The 12,407-nt window shown below is 36.5% G+C and overlaps 1 long non-coding RNA gene across 1 annotated transcript in view; it reads left to right on the top strand.

Annotated features, from left to right (window-relative positions):
- The window catches only part of LOC138223889 (uncharacterized), a 455,431-nt gene that overhangs the window by 427,581 nt on the left and 15,443 nt on the right, over positions 1-12,407 (top strand). The gene's annotated exons all lie outside the window — the stretch shown is intronic.

Here is a 12,407-nt window from a genome sequence, read left to right as displayed (position 1 = left end):
ATGTGAATTAGTCATAATTTTGTGTCTTTAGTCGTTCTGGGACAGTCCTTTCCAAGCCCAGTTATGCACCAGACTGCACCTTCGCTGGTGGAATGGGGATTGTGCCAGTCTCCCCTCTCGTGATAAGTTCATTTCACCTAAGGCAGAATGACATTGTCTGCTAGGCTTGCCAAAGGATTGGCCAGATCATGCAGCTTGGGGACCTGAGTCTGGCAAGGCTAGATTGTTAACAACTTGGCAGCACAGCCAATGAGAAGAAAGTATTTCCTACATACACTAAAAACCAATTACCCTAGCTGTGATTTTTCTTCGACAGTATAATTTGTCAGCTAAACATCCAGATAAACACATCCTAATGTCTCAAATGGCGATTTATACTTAAAATGATGGGTTCTGAATTTTTAGCAATTAAGCTAAAACCAAAGTAAGATAATCAAGAAAAGTTCTCGGTTTGAAAGAAAAATGACTCAGTAGATTGATTTAAAGTTTTACACTCATTCTTAATATTAAGATATTCATTGCACAAGTAATTAAATGTATAACACAACAGGCATTACCTGTTAAACTGTTGTCTAATTTGGTTTGCATACACCAGTTTGAGCCAATGCAATTTCTCATATCTGCTTTTCAATGGGATCCCCAGAAACAGCAGCAAATCAATTTAAATTTTCTTCCATTAAATATAGGTCATAACTAATATAACCTCCATCCCACATATACCCTATGCAGCAGTTAACACACCAATAACATATCAAATGCATCTAAAGCAAGACATTAATTCCCAGATACAGTTCTGTACTCTCCAATAATGCAAAGGTAGTAATGTTAGCTGAAAGCCCTTTGTGACTGAATCTGTGAAAGAAACACAAAGGAGAGGACACAAATGGGCAAGGTCAGTGATCCAGCAGATTCTTTCAGCAGAAGCATGCATTTCATTCTGCTGCATGTAAGTTTCCCTTTTTATTCTTTGTCTCTACCGCATCTTTCTGGGACTGCCTGGAACGATACTCCACTTTTCCAAATGGAAATTCAGTGCAGCAGAGATTACAGGGCAGTTGTCCAAGGATAATGACCACTGTTCTTTCAGTATGTGGGAAGTGTGTAATTTAAGCATGTAAACCAGTCCTTTCTGTGAACAGAAGAATGTAACTCCAACATGTTATGGTGTGACCCAGCTTTTACAACTGGACATAGAAAGGGAGTTAATAGATGTTAGTACTGTGTTATCCGGTTTGTTATACTGCGACAAAATAAAGGAGAACTTGAGAATGTTAAAAAATGTTAACTAACTTTCACTAGGGAGCACAATAAGACCATTTTTTTTAATTGAAACTCCTGTCAAATTAAACTAATTAGGGACCATTGCAAAATACAACATTAAATTTACACATTGACTGTCATAACTACTGTGCCTCATACTTGCTTATAAACTCTACACATTTTATTTAAAAACTATCATATACAGTATACCTACAGTACCTCCCACTCCCAGTCAATGCATATACAGTATGTATGGCAGGGTGAATACTGTATATTGTATATGTATTTATTGCAGTCTCTTGTGGTTTCTGAAACCTAATGATTTAACTACTGTACATAACCAGACTGGTATGGGATTTTACAAGTATTGATCCTGATTCAGGAGTTTTAAATCTTGGTTGTACAGTATTTGAGCCCTGTGCTCCTCATGATCAGGATATTACATGCAAATGCCTGTTCTTCCTTTCCTGGGATGAATGGATCTTCTACAGACCATGACTTTTTTTAACGTAGATTTATTTATTTTATTTTTAGCTCGGGGTGTTGAATTTAGCCGCAACCGTGCATTGCTGTTGTTCCTGTTGTTGTGTTTTGGGGTTTTTTCTCCTTGTTGATCGCTGCTTGCCTGAAGCCTCTGTGTGCTGTCTTCACCCAGGAGGACTCGGCTCAGCAGATCACAAACAATTTCATCTGTTTTCCTGGCTGTACCCATTATGAGAACAAAAGCAGCCCTGATCGTTTGTCCCTTTCCTTCGGAGCCCCCCAAGCTCCCCAAACCCCTAGCTCGAGTCACGCGGCCCTGAAACTAAGCGAACTTGCCCTTAACTTTGAAAATTAGCCGCTTTCCTCCTTGCTGTGCCATGTCAAAATTAAAGAGTAAACAAAGGTCCCCAATTCCCCTGATTGCATTAATCATTCAAATGACGTATTGGCATTCTTCAGACTCTGCTGTTGTGCTTCCAAATTAACACCTCCAGGTTCAAGGGAATAGAAATTAACTGAATTATCTGGCAGCCCCAGATGTCCTGGCGTGTTCTTCCTTCTCACTGATTTAATATGCCTGAAGAACAGCTATGATGCAGAAAAACTGCTAATGGTCAAGAAATAATTTATGACATTTGTAACAGATAGGCTAAGCATTCCCTGACATAGTGAGAAAAAATCCTATTTCTTTTCTTCATTATGTTTTTTTTGTGTTTGTTTATGGCTCAAATTAAAAGATTAATATTTTTCTTCAAAAGGGATAAGTATACATACATTACGTACATACAGGCTCTTTCAAATGCATGCAACTGGGCTTTCCAGAGTTGTTTTCTCATAGTACTCCAGTACAGGTAGTGTATGAAATCAGTATCTGATATCTTTTTTTGCAGCTCACTTCCCATGTGCACATGCCTGCCTCACAGCATTTGTAATGCCACTTTTGTCTCAACATGTCACTTGATTAAATGTTTAATTGTTCTAATGATAGGCTAGTACTTGATGGTGCTTCAGCAGAGGTCTGTGAAATAAACTACATGGTAAATCCCTAGTCTGATCTGAAACCACCACAGACAGAGAGAGTTTGTATAATCCAATACGATTAAAGCAGGCAGCCTTTTAAAATTTCACTGCCAAAAATTTATAGCATGTCTAATGAATTAAATTACCTCTTGATTGAACAGAAGACGATGCATGTGTGTGTGTGTGAAACTAAAATATATCACTATTACCATATCTTGTAGTTGCAGTGTGGGGTGGCCTTTGGAGACTTCCAGATGTATTATTTTGGGGTTCCAAAAGCTCCAACCGAACCTGGCACCTACAGTAGGTACAGTATTCCCAGAACTGAAAAAGGATATGATGCATCATTTACAGCTTACGAATTCAGTATCACATTATGTCCAGAAATGAATGGGCAATAAGGCAGGCTTACTTTACAAATTCACTACATTATGCATCTGAAAAAAGAGGTAACCACACTGGCTTTTTGATGGTGCTGTTCTGATAGCTGATCACTTGTAGCAAAAGCATGATGAAATTAAGCAAATCCAAAGTTATTGGAAGAAATGGAAGCAACCTGCAACAATCTTTTATCTAAACAGCATAAAAAACATTTTTTTAATATACTGCATGGGTAATGGTACAGATATTTTTGGCTGTGTATGGGAGTGTACAGTATGGTCATGATTGATGTGAAGTATTCCATTCACCTTGTGCTAATGTAAATGTGCTTAGTTAGGCCTTTAAAGTGCATTCTCTTTTTATGAAAAAAAGCAATCGGTACTGTAAAAAAACTAAATATTCTAGACTCATAACAATTAAAATCACATTGATATAAGCGCAGTGCTATGTGAAACAATACTTTTCTCCATGCCATATTACTGACAGTTTCAATTTGATCCAAATAAACTGTGAATAAAACTGATGCAGACATAAAAAAATTGTAGAGAATGATTAATTGCATAACTATTCTTTCTATAGAGACAAAATGTTTAGATAAAGAAGTATAAGAATTCCACCAGCAGACATCTCAAATAATATACTTTCTCCTTGAAAAAATGGAGCTCTTTATACTGCTGAGAGACCTGAGACTGACCACAAAGAATTTCTCGGCTTGACAGTTAATAATCTGATCAAAAGGAGGGAGAAAAAAATGGCACAGAACAATGGATTTTGAGCCTGGAACACAAGTTGAAGTGGCTCCTTTGAGCTTTTAACCTGAACTGGGTCAGTGTTAAAAGGGTTTCATTTTTCATTTGAAGTTCTGTAGCAGTGTTCGGTGATTCTGAAGTTTCGCCATGGACTTGCCAGAGTCTTCAAAGTATGGCGTGAAATTTGCCACAACTGCTATGGTTTGTGGCTCTTGGCTCGCCACGGTAATCGGAGAAAAATATAAACAGTTGCTACAGAAACCAGTCCATTTTTGCTGTTAAGAGACCAGATCTTGTAAAGCTATGAGAAATGAATCTTTTACTTATTCACAAAAGAGGAAAATTAACCGGGAATCAGTTTTTTTTTCCCCTGAAAAGAACCCCGACACTACTTTTTTACTGTATACTGCAGAAGCCAAGGAAGCAGGAACTGTCACTTTAAAAAAAAACTTGAGGCGATGCCAAGCTAGTCACCGTAACGCTCCCCTGGCATGATGAGATGCATGCCCAGGGTTCTATTTGCATATGATATTCAGGGCATGGTTTTTTTTATTGTTTTTAATCAGAGCAGAATGTCAACAAAATAAATGAAGTTGCGAGTGGAAGTGAAATTTTTATCACATCGGGGATGTGCTTTTTCTCCCATTTATCACAGCCCATATTGAGAGAGTGAAATTTTTGAAAATGTGGTAATCAATGGAAGAGCTCCATATGGCAGGGATCAAAGGTGTTACATAGTGTGTGGTTCTGCTTTATTGCCAGCCAGTACTGTTAATTGGACAACAAGATCAGAGGCAATATTAAAATCCAATTAAATTGATATGAACAGATTGCCAAGTGATGTACACTAATGTATAATTGAGTATCAAGCAAATGCGAGTCCCCGTCTTCTGCTCCTACCTTCTGAATAAATGATGGAGCCGTAGAGGACAGAAACAAGTTTGCACATTAGCTCCACTGCTCTGGGCTTTCATTTGTTACTTTCTTAGCTGTTGATTTTAGCTTTTCTAGTGACACTCTTAAAGGGATAGTTACTTAGCATTCCGCCTCACCTTTTTTTATAATAACATTTCACATATGCTGCTTTGTTATCAGCTTAACCAAATGAATAAAGTCGAAAAGCTGCAATACTGTAGTCCTCTCGCAAAACAAAATGGTGTCTTTATGGGTCTACAACACAATAGTAAACATGTAGAAACCACTGCTTCTCAAAATTGCATTTTGAAGGCCGTGTAGGCATGGTGACTCCATGATAAATTAAGCTTGGATTCCATCTAGAAATAATCGGTGTATAAATTCTAATGCATAAATGTACACATAATTTGAAGGCTTTTTTTTCTATAACGCAGCTAGATTTTAATTGGCAAATGCAATAAAAAATGAGAAAGTCTGTAAAAAAAAGTTTTGAACTTCTGTTCATCCTGTTAAACACTGACATTGTCACAACATTGTCTTCTCTTTGCACATTGCACAATCAAATCTTTTTAATTCTTTCTTTGCTCTTAACTGATGGGAAGCAATATGAAAGATTCATCTACAATAAACCCTCTCATAATTAGATGTAGAATCAATATTGGTCAGTTAATTAAACTGGCAATATTTAATCAGCAAGCCCCTGTTGTCTATTTGCAAGAAATTGACATTATTGTGTGAAATGTATACAATTCTTTCCTGTTTTTTAGCAGTTTGTACTGCTTACAAAACTAATCATTCAGTTGCTTATGTTTTACCAGTACCTTTGCATATTATGCTTTCCTTATCAGTTTAACATAGGGATATCTTTAGACTTTACATTTCATCACACAGGCACTATTTAACAGGCAAAAAACTTCAGGTACACAGCAATTACTTTAGATTCTTCTGCTATTTACATACTGTACATGACTTGCAAAACAAAGAGTTGTATCAATATTTCAATAAGCATAGAATTATCTAACGTTCTCCATTCATAAATAAACTTTAGCAAAAGGGACTGTGTTAACACAAAATGGTAGATCTACTAGCATCTGCTACTTGTGCATAAAATACTAAATTATTTTTGTATAGATATGAGCAGCTCCCTCTGTGAGCACCTCTGTCCTAGGAAAATATATTGGAATTTCAATTAGCAAACTGTCATCTCAAACTGTAAATAGTCAGTTAATAAAATGTCATAAACAACACAGTCCAATTCTACAGACGGACCATTTATACATACAGATAAACACACATGTAATCTTATTTCATATTTAACAACATATTTACAATATACTGTATATGAATGGATAGACAGCACAAAGTCAGTAATTTAGAAATTAAAAAGGAACTGTTTTGAGCTGGAAGAATGTTTCTCACCTCAACATCTATGCAATTGTTTTTCGGCAATATACCTAACAACATAATCCTGTTCCATTAAAGCCACTTTAAAATGAACAGTTGTCCTCTGAAGAGCTATTTAGGCTCAGTTCACAAAGAGGAGGAATTCTGCCTATGTTGATAGCAAAGTCCCTCAACCTCTTTAAACCTTGACAACCTTTATACAATTTCACTGCCTGTAAGGTAACAAGTTAGTATTGCATTCTCACAACCATCTGTTCCATAGTATTATGTAAGCACCTGCCCTATAGCTTATTTCTCATACTATAGTTTCCTCTCATTCTTCATACCACATTTTCTCCACACTCACTCAATAATTTTGGGGAGATTCTGAAAATGCGTGGGATGTATTCATTGCGAAGCACAATTAAGCAGGGAGTAGCGCTACATAGGTATGAGTTCAAGAATAACAACACCCAAGATTTAAGTGTACTGAAAAAACGTTCATTGAGTGTTTAGTCATAGTACGATTTGGCTCAGCCTGCTTGAAGGAGGGCCAGCCCACTGGCCAGAGGCTGAGAGCTGGACTGTCATGCAGAGGGAGAAGTTAACCAAGGGGCAGCTGTAAAGACTGAGATAAAAAGGGAGTGGAATGTAAAAGACAAATACAAAGGAGAAAAGGTTTGTGTATGGTATTAATAGTGTCTTTTACATTTAGGAAATGATGTCAGGAATGATGATTCAGAGTTAGTGCAGCTGAGGCAAAACTGAACTTGGACGCTGCCCTACCTTCAGAACATTTTTTACTGAATTTTGGAAGCCTCGTTGATTTAATCACAAAGCCATTCCTTGAGGAATATTATAATCGAACCTTATACAGCCGTTATAAAACCAGTGTGTAAAAATATGACACGTGATAAGAACAGTTCACATGATCAAGCGAAGTGTATTAATTTATGAGTATTCATAAATTTAAGTTCTGTACGAACTCATGAGAAGAAACACCCATCTATATTCAAGCCTGCTGCAGGTCTTTTCAATGAAAGAATTGATCATGGCTCGTCACATTGGCCAGGCAGGGAAGAAATTGAACCCATACTTATATATTATTAATGCAATGAACTACTAAGTGCAAAGTTCCAAAAAACGTTATAAATCATTGAAATGTGCATAACTGTTGGTCTTGTCACCACTGTGTGAGGATTCCTCAGTTATGGTGGTCTGATTCCTTAAAGACAGTATGTCTGTTTTTTTTCTTTATTAAATTAAAAATTTAAAAAACCTGTCAGAAAAATAATGATTAAAGAAAGTTTGGTTGGTGGAGTTTTAAATTCTTGAGAGTAAGGTCCTTGTATGTGGTAATGAACAAGGAAAGATTGATAAACAGATCTAAAATTGACATTTCTGTACCAATTGTCAGAACAACAGGTAGCTTGTTCATTTTATCATGAAATTATAACACAACAAGTCTGACTCTGTCATTTTAGAATAACTCTATTCTGAGGTTTGCTTACAGCCAGTACTTAGTAGAACTGAAACCCCATATTTCTGGACATTTTTTATAGTCATGCTTTGGTTTTCTTTGAAATCATGCTGCTATTATTATGTGGTCATCTGGTCTGGTTTTCAGACATTTTCCTTCTGATTTTCCAGATGAATGTTTTAAAATTAAGGTATATAAAAAGTGGTGTAATCAGTTATCCAAAACTATAGGCTATTAAGGTCTTTAACTTGTGCAGAATCTTTGCGCTGTATTTTAAATCCAAAACCATTTCAAAGTGAAATGTTTGGTTGCAATCTCTCTGTTTATTTTAAAGATTTGGAAGTTCTGTTTTGTGGTTAACCATGTGGTCAGAGAATAAACATGAAAGAAAATGCTTTCATTCATAAAGATATGTGAGCTACCTTATTATCAACAGGCTTATATAGGGAGGTTCAGAAAGAGCCTGTTATTGAGGCACAACAACAAAGACACTGTTCTTGCTTCTTATAATCAAAGTTCAATATGTGCAAACAACCTTATTTATGCTTGAACTTTCACAGGTTAATCACAACAGACACTAGAAATAAAACATTAAAATTGTGCTGATGTAAAACCTGTGAAGCTAGACACACAGGACTAGAAGGAGTATGTCAGAAATGAAAAAGTACAGAAAAGAGTCTCCCAGCACTCAGGCTTATTGGAACAGCATTTGTTTGTTTGGTTTGCAAGAAATTTGTCAAAAGTCTGTTTGTGGTATATTTGTTCATGTCATAAATCAGTAGCCTTTTCAGAGGCCAAGTAAGCATGTAAAAGCATAGGAATAGTATTGTATATGCTAGTATAGTGAATAAGAAGAAAATGATGGTGAACTTAGAATTGGAAGAGGTAGCAGGAAGTGGTTAAAATCATTCTTTTGGAATTCATCTGTGAAATCACAAAGTACTTTGCAGTGTTTATTTCCAAAACCAGGTATCTTTACTAAGGATTTCCTTTGGTATAGGAGAATCTAATAGACAGGAACATATCCTCATTGTGTATCTTCTGTTGTCTCCCACTTTGTTAGGTGATGGCACTTGTCAACAGCGTGGGAGTTGTTTAAAGCACTTGTGGAGGACTGAGTCTCAGGTGTCGTGACAGCTCTGGACAGCAGTTAGTTTCCCTTTTTATTTCCAATCTGTTGTGCACTTCTTTCATGACATGATGTGTGCTCTTGTATATTTACATTGATTCTTTTGTAGAATGTGTGTTTCTTATTGTACACTGAATGTTACATGGTATTAATTGTCTCAGATTTTTAGACAAAAGGTGAGAGGGGGCATTATTGTTCATATTTTCCCTAAATTACAAGTGAGTTTGTTTGTCAACTTGTGTATTATCATCCTTAAAAGATATGCACTCAATACAATTGCATTACATTCTACTTTTCCTTTTGGTGTCCAGGCTAAGTGCTAACCGTACTGTACACTACCCCCTTGTTGTTTCCACAATGAACAATTTAAAGAAAAACAGGGGGGCAGTTGACAGATAAGACCTTTCACCACCAGTCTCACTCCCACACATTGCATTAATGGATACATATCCCATACCTATTGTGGTTTAGTAGGTTACATACTTAAAACATCAACTCATTCCTACTTGACTCAATTTAATCATGAGGGAAAAGGTGGAATTCTAATACAATGAGATATAAAAACCAGAGTTTACTGTATATTTTATTTTAGGATGTAAATATTCCAGTGGCCAAACAAATACAATTGATTGATTTTATTAGTGTTTAAATTATGATCCTTCAGGATCATCTTGCAGATTTGTTTTATCTGAGAAGTTTCAAAAGGTTTTGGAATACTTGGGTTTTCCAATTTTGAGAACCCTGATTTAATTCCTAAACCCTAATCTATCATATAACCCTAATCCAGTTCAGACACAAAGGCAGTGATCATAATCCCATGTGTAGTGAAGCCATTTATTTATCTGATACCACCTCCAACTCACTCACTACAGCACAACTCAGTTTTGAAAATCTGCTCTGATCCATGCACTCCCCCTGCACACATATACGTACGTCCCCTCTTCATTCCCACTGCAAAATTCAATTTATTATTTCTTAACGATGTACAAGTAAAAGTCACTCACCTTATGAAAAGTCAATCAGTTTACTAATTTAAGGGGAAGGATACGATGTATTGCATTTGGCAGGGGATGTGAAAAAATGTTAACACATATAAAATGTACGTATATATAGTATAAAACTGACCTAGCGCTGCAAAAACTTATTTTACCAGACTTGAATGACAATTAGCCCAAAAAGGTTAACTGAATGTCTTTCTCTCAGGAATTCTCTTCCCCCAGTATAAAATAACAGCATTAGCCAAAGAAAATCCCAGATTAAGCTAACAGGTAGAAGCGTGGTGGAGCCCTGGGAGACAGTGTTGGGAGTGGGGAGATTGGGAGATTCATCCCAGCGGGAGGCTAATACTCATCATCCAAAGCTACAGCTGAGGCCCACTTGACTGACAGGCGAGCAGGAGCTGAAAGAGCCGTTACACATATCCCACAACTGCTGGCATGCAGACTTGAAAGAGATTTATTGCAGGATAATTAGCTGGGAGTATTAAGGGCAGTAGGAAAGAGCCACAATTAATGTTTAGCAAACAGAAAGAGGGATAAAATTTGCCAAAAAAAAATTATATGCAAAAGGCCTTGAATTTCCAAATGAAAGGGGAGAGGGAATGGGCAGAGGGAAGAGAATGTCAGCACAGTCTTCATGTGAACTCCTGGTCCTTCCAGTGGCTGCCTGTGTACAGATCTTGTGCTGTGTTTAATTTGAAAAGAATTACAGTGCAGCTGATTTTAAATATTACTAGATCCAGGAACCTACCGTAAGCAGCGTAACCTTATATCAAAGACAAAGTGCCTTACATGGAAGGTGAAGAGCATTAATAATTAAATTGCCTTTGGTAACAAGCTGTAAGGTCTGCCTGTTCTAAAAATGGTTTGCATGAACCAAAGGGTACCACTCTTTTTCGAGCAAATACACTTGAGTTGGTGTTGTTTATGCCATAGAAGGTGGGTGAAAGTGTTTCTGAATAAATATACAAATGTTTCTTCACAAAATAAAAAACACTGGAGTTTCAAAATGTTACAAGAATGAAAAGATTGAAATGCATTACTTACACTATGAGCACAGACCAGGAAACTTTATATCAAAGATTACGTTTATTATAAATAAAGAAGAGCATAAAAACAAATTGCTTTTGGTAGTACGGTATAAGATCTGGATGCCTACTGTAAGGGCTTACTCATGTTTACTTATTTCAAAGTTATCATATCTGGTTTTAAAACCCCAAAATAAAGTGTGGAAATTCAGAAGATAGAAATGCAACATAAATGTTATATGAGAGTATGGCACTCTGTAATGTAAGAGATTTATTGGAAAAGAATATAAATTACCATTAAGCAAAGATCAATTAAATTTCAAACAGTAATTAATAAATACATCCCTGAAGGATCTGAAGCAACCCTCTTGTATACTAGAAACCACCATTCATATTAATTTATTATTTGTAAAGTTAAAAAAATACTGTGACGACAAAATTCAAAACCGTTTGCATTTCAAATTGCTTGAATTATTTCACCTTGGGGAATGAAATTCACATTAGAGCTCAGCTGATAGTATAATCTGCTTTGAAAGGTCACATTCCAAGGCATTTCAGGTAGTTGTCTTATTTACTGATTACAAAAGGAGCCAATGCTTCAGAAAACATTCTTTTCACAGGATAAATCCTTGCTTTTGTCATTGTGTTCATTTTAAAATAATCTTGCGTTGGTGGGTATGCAGTTCTGTCTCCTCAGCCAAAACTGATGATTTTGAAGAGAGGCAGAGTATATCTGCATACAGGCTGCTGAATTTATTTTTGTTTCATTTACATTATCTCAACAGCAAGGGCATACGAATGCTGCAAAAAGTTTCTTGAAAGCTACATACGAAAGTTGTATTTTTTTTTTGTTTCAGCTAAGTGTCTGGCAGAAAGCCATTCATGTTGACATTGTAAATTCTGAGCGTCTCCTCCCTTTGTGTTATAGATATCAGATACATCTGAACACCTCATCTTGCAGTCTATCTTCTCTGTGTTTTTAAATTTGCATTTTCCAAGCTAAAGTGGGTCTTGGACAGGTGGCAATGGCTCATTAGAAAATGGAAGCAGATTGATATATGATGAGGGTAGAGGTCTTTATCATTTCCAACCTTTTCACAGGCTCCGACTGCCACAGCACTTATAGCCATACTGGACGGCAAAGCAGGTGCTGCTGAATGCTAAACAAAAATAAATAAGATGCAGAATGGGTCACATAAAGCCGACTGCTTGCCCTGTTGATTTATCCGGCCAGCTGATTTTACTGTAGGCTTCTTTCTATTCATTTGCACAAGGTACATCTTTCTCCAAAGTGAATTGTCTTTGATTCAACACAGTTTTTTTCCATGAAATTGAATCCAGCTTACAAACAGCTGTTAGCCTGCACATGCTCTCCTACCCACTGAGACTGGCTTTAGTGTTGTAGAAATGAGAGAGTTGGGCTGTGTACAGGAGTTTTGATCATCCCTGGTTAAATATGCCACATGTCAATCAAGGGCTTCTAAGAATATTGTAATTATCAAATGTACCCTGACTGTAAAATCAGCTCACAGTTTATCCTGCTAGAATGAAATGGTTTAACAATTTTATTTGCTCAAGAAC

Source organism: Lepisosteus oculatus, chromosome 17 (assembly GCF_040954835.1).
Source record: "Lepisosteus oculatus isolate fLepOcu1 chromosome 17, fLepOcu1.hap2, whole genome shotgun sequence".
Taxonomy (NCBI): domain Eukaryota; kingdom Metazoa; phylum Chordata; class Actinopteri; order Semionotiformes; family Lepisosteidae; genus Lepisosteus; species Lepisosteus oculatus.
The sequence above is the reverse complement of the archived record's forward strand: the minus strand, read 5'-3'. Positions and strand labels throughout refer to the sequence as shown.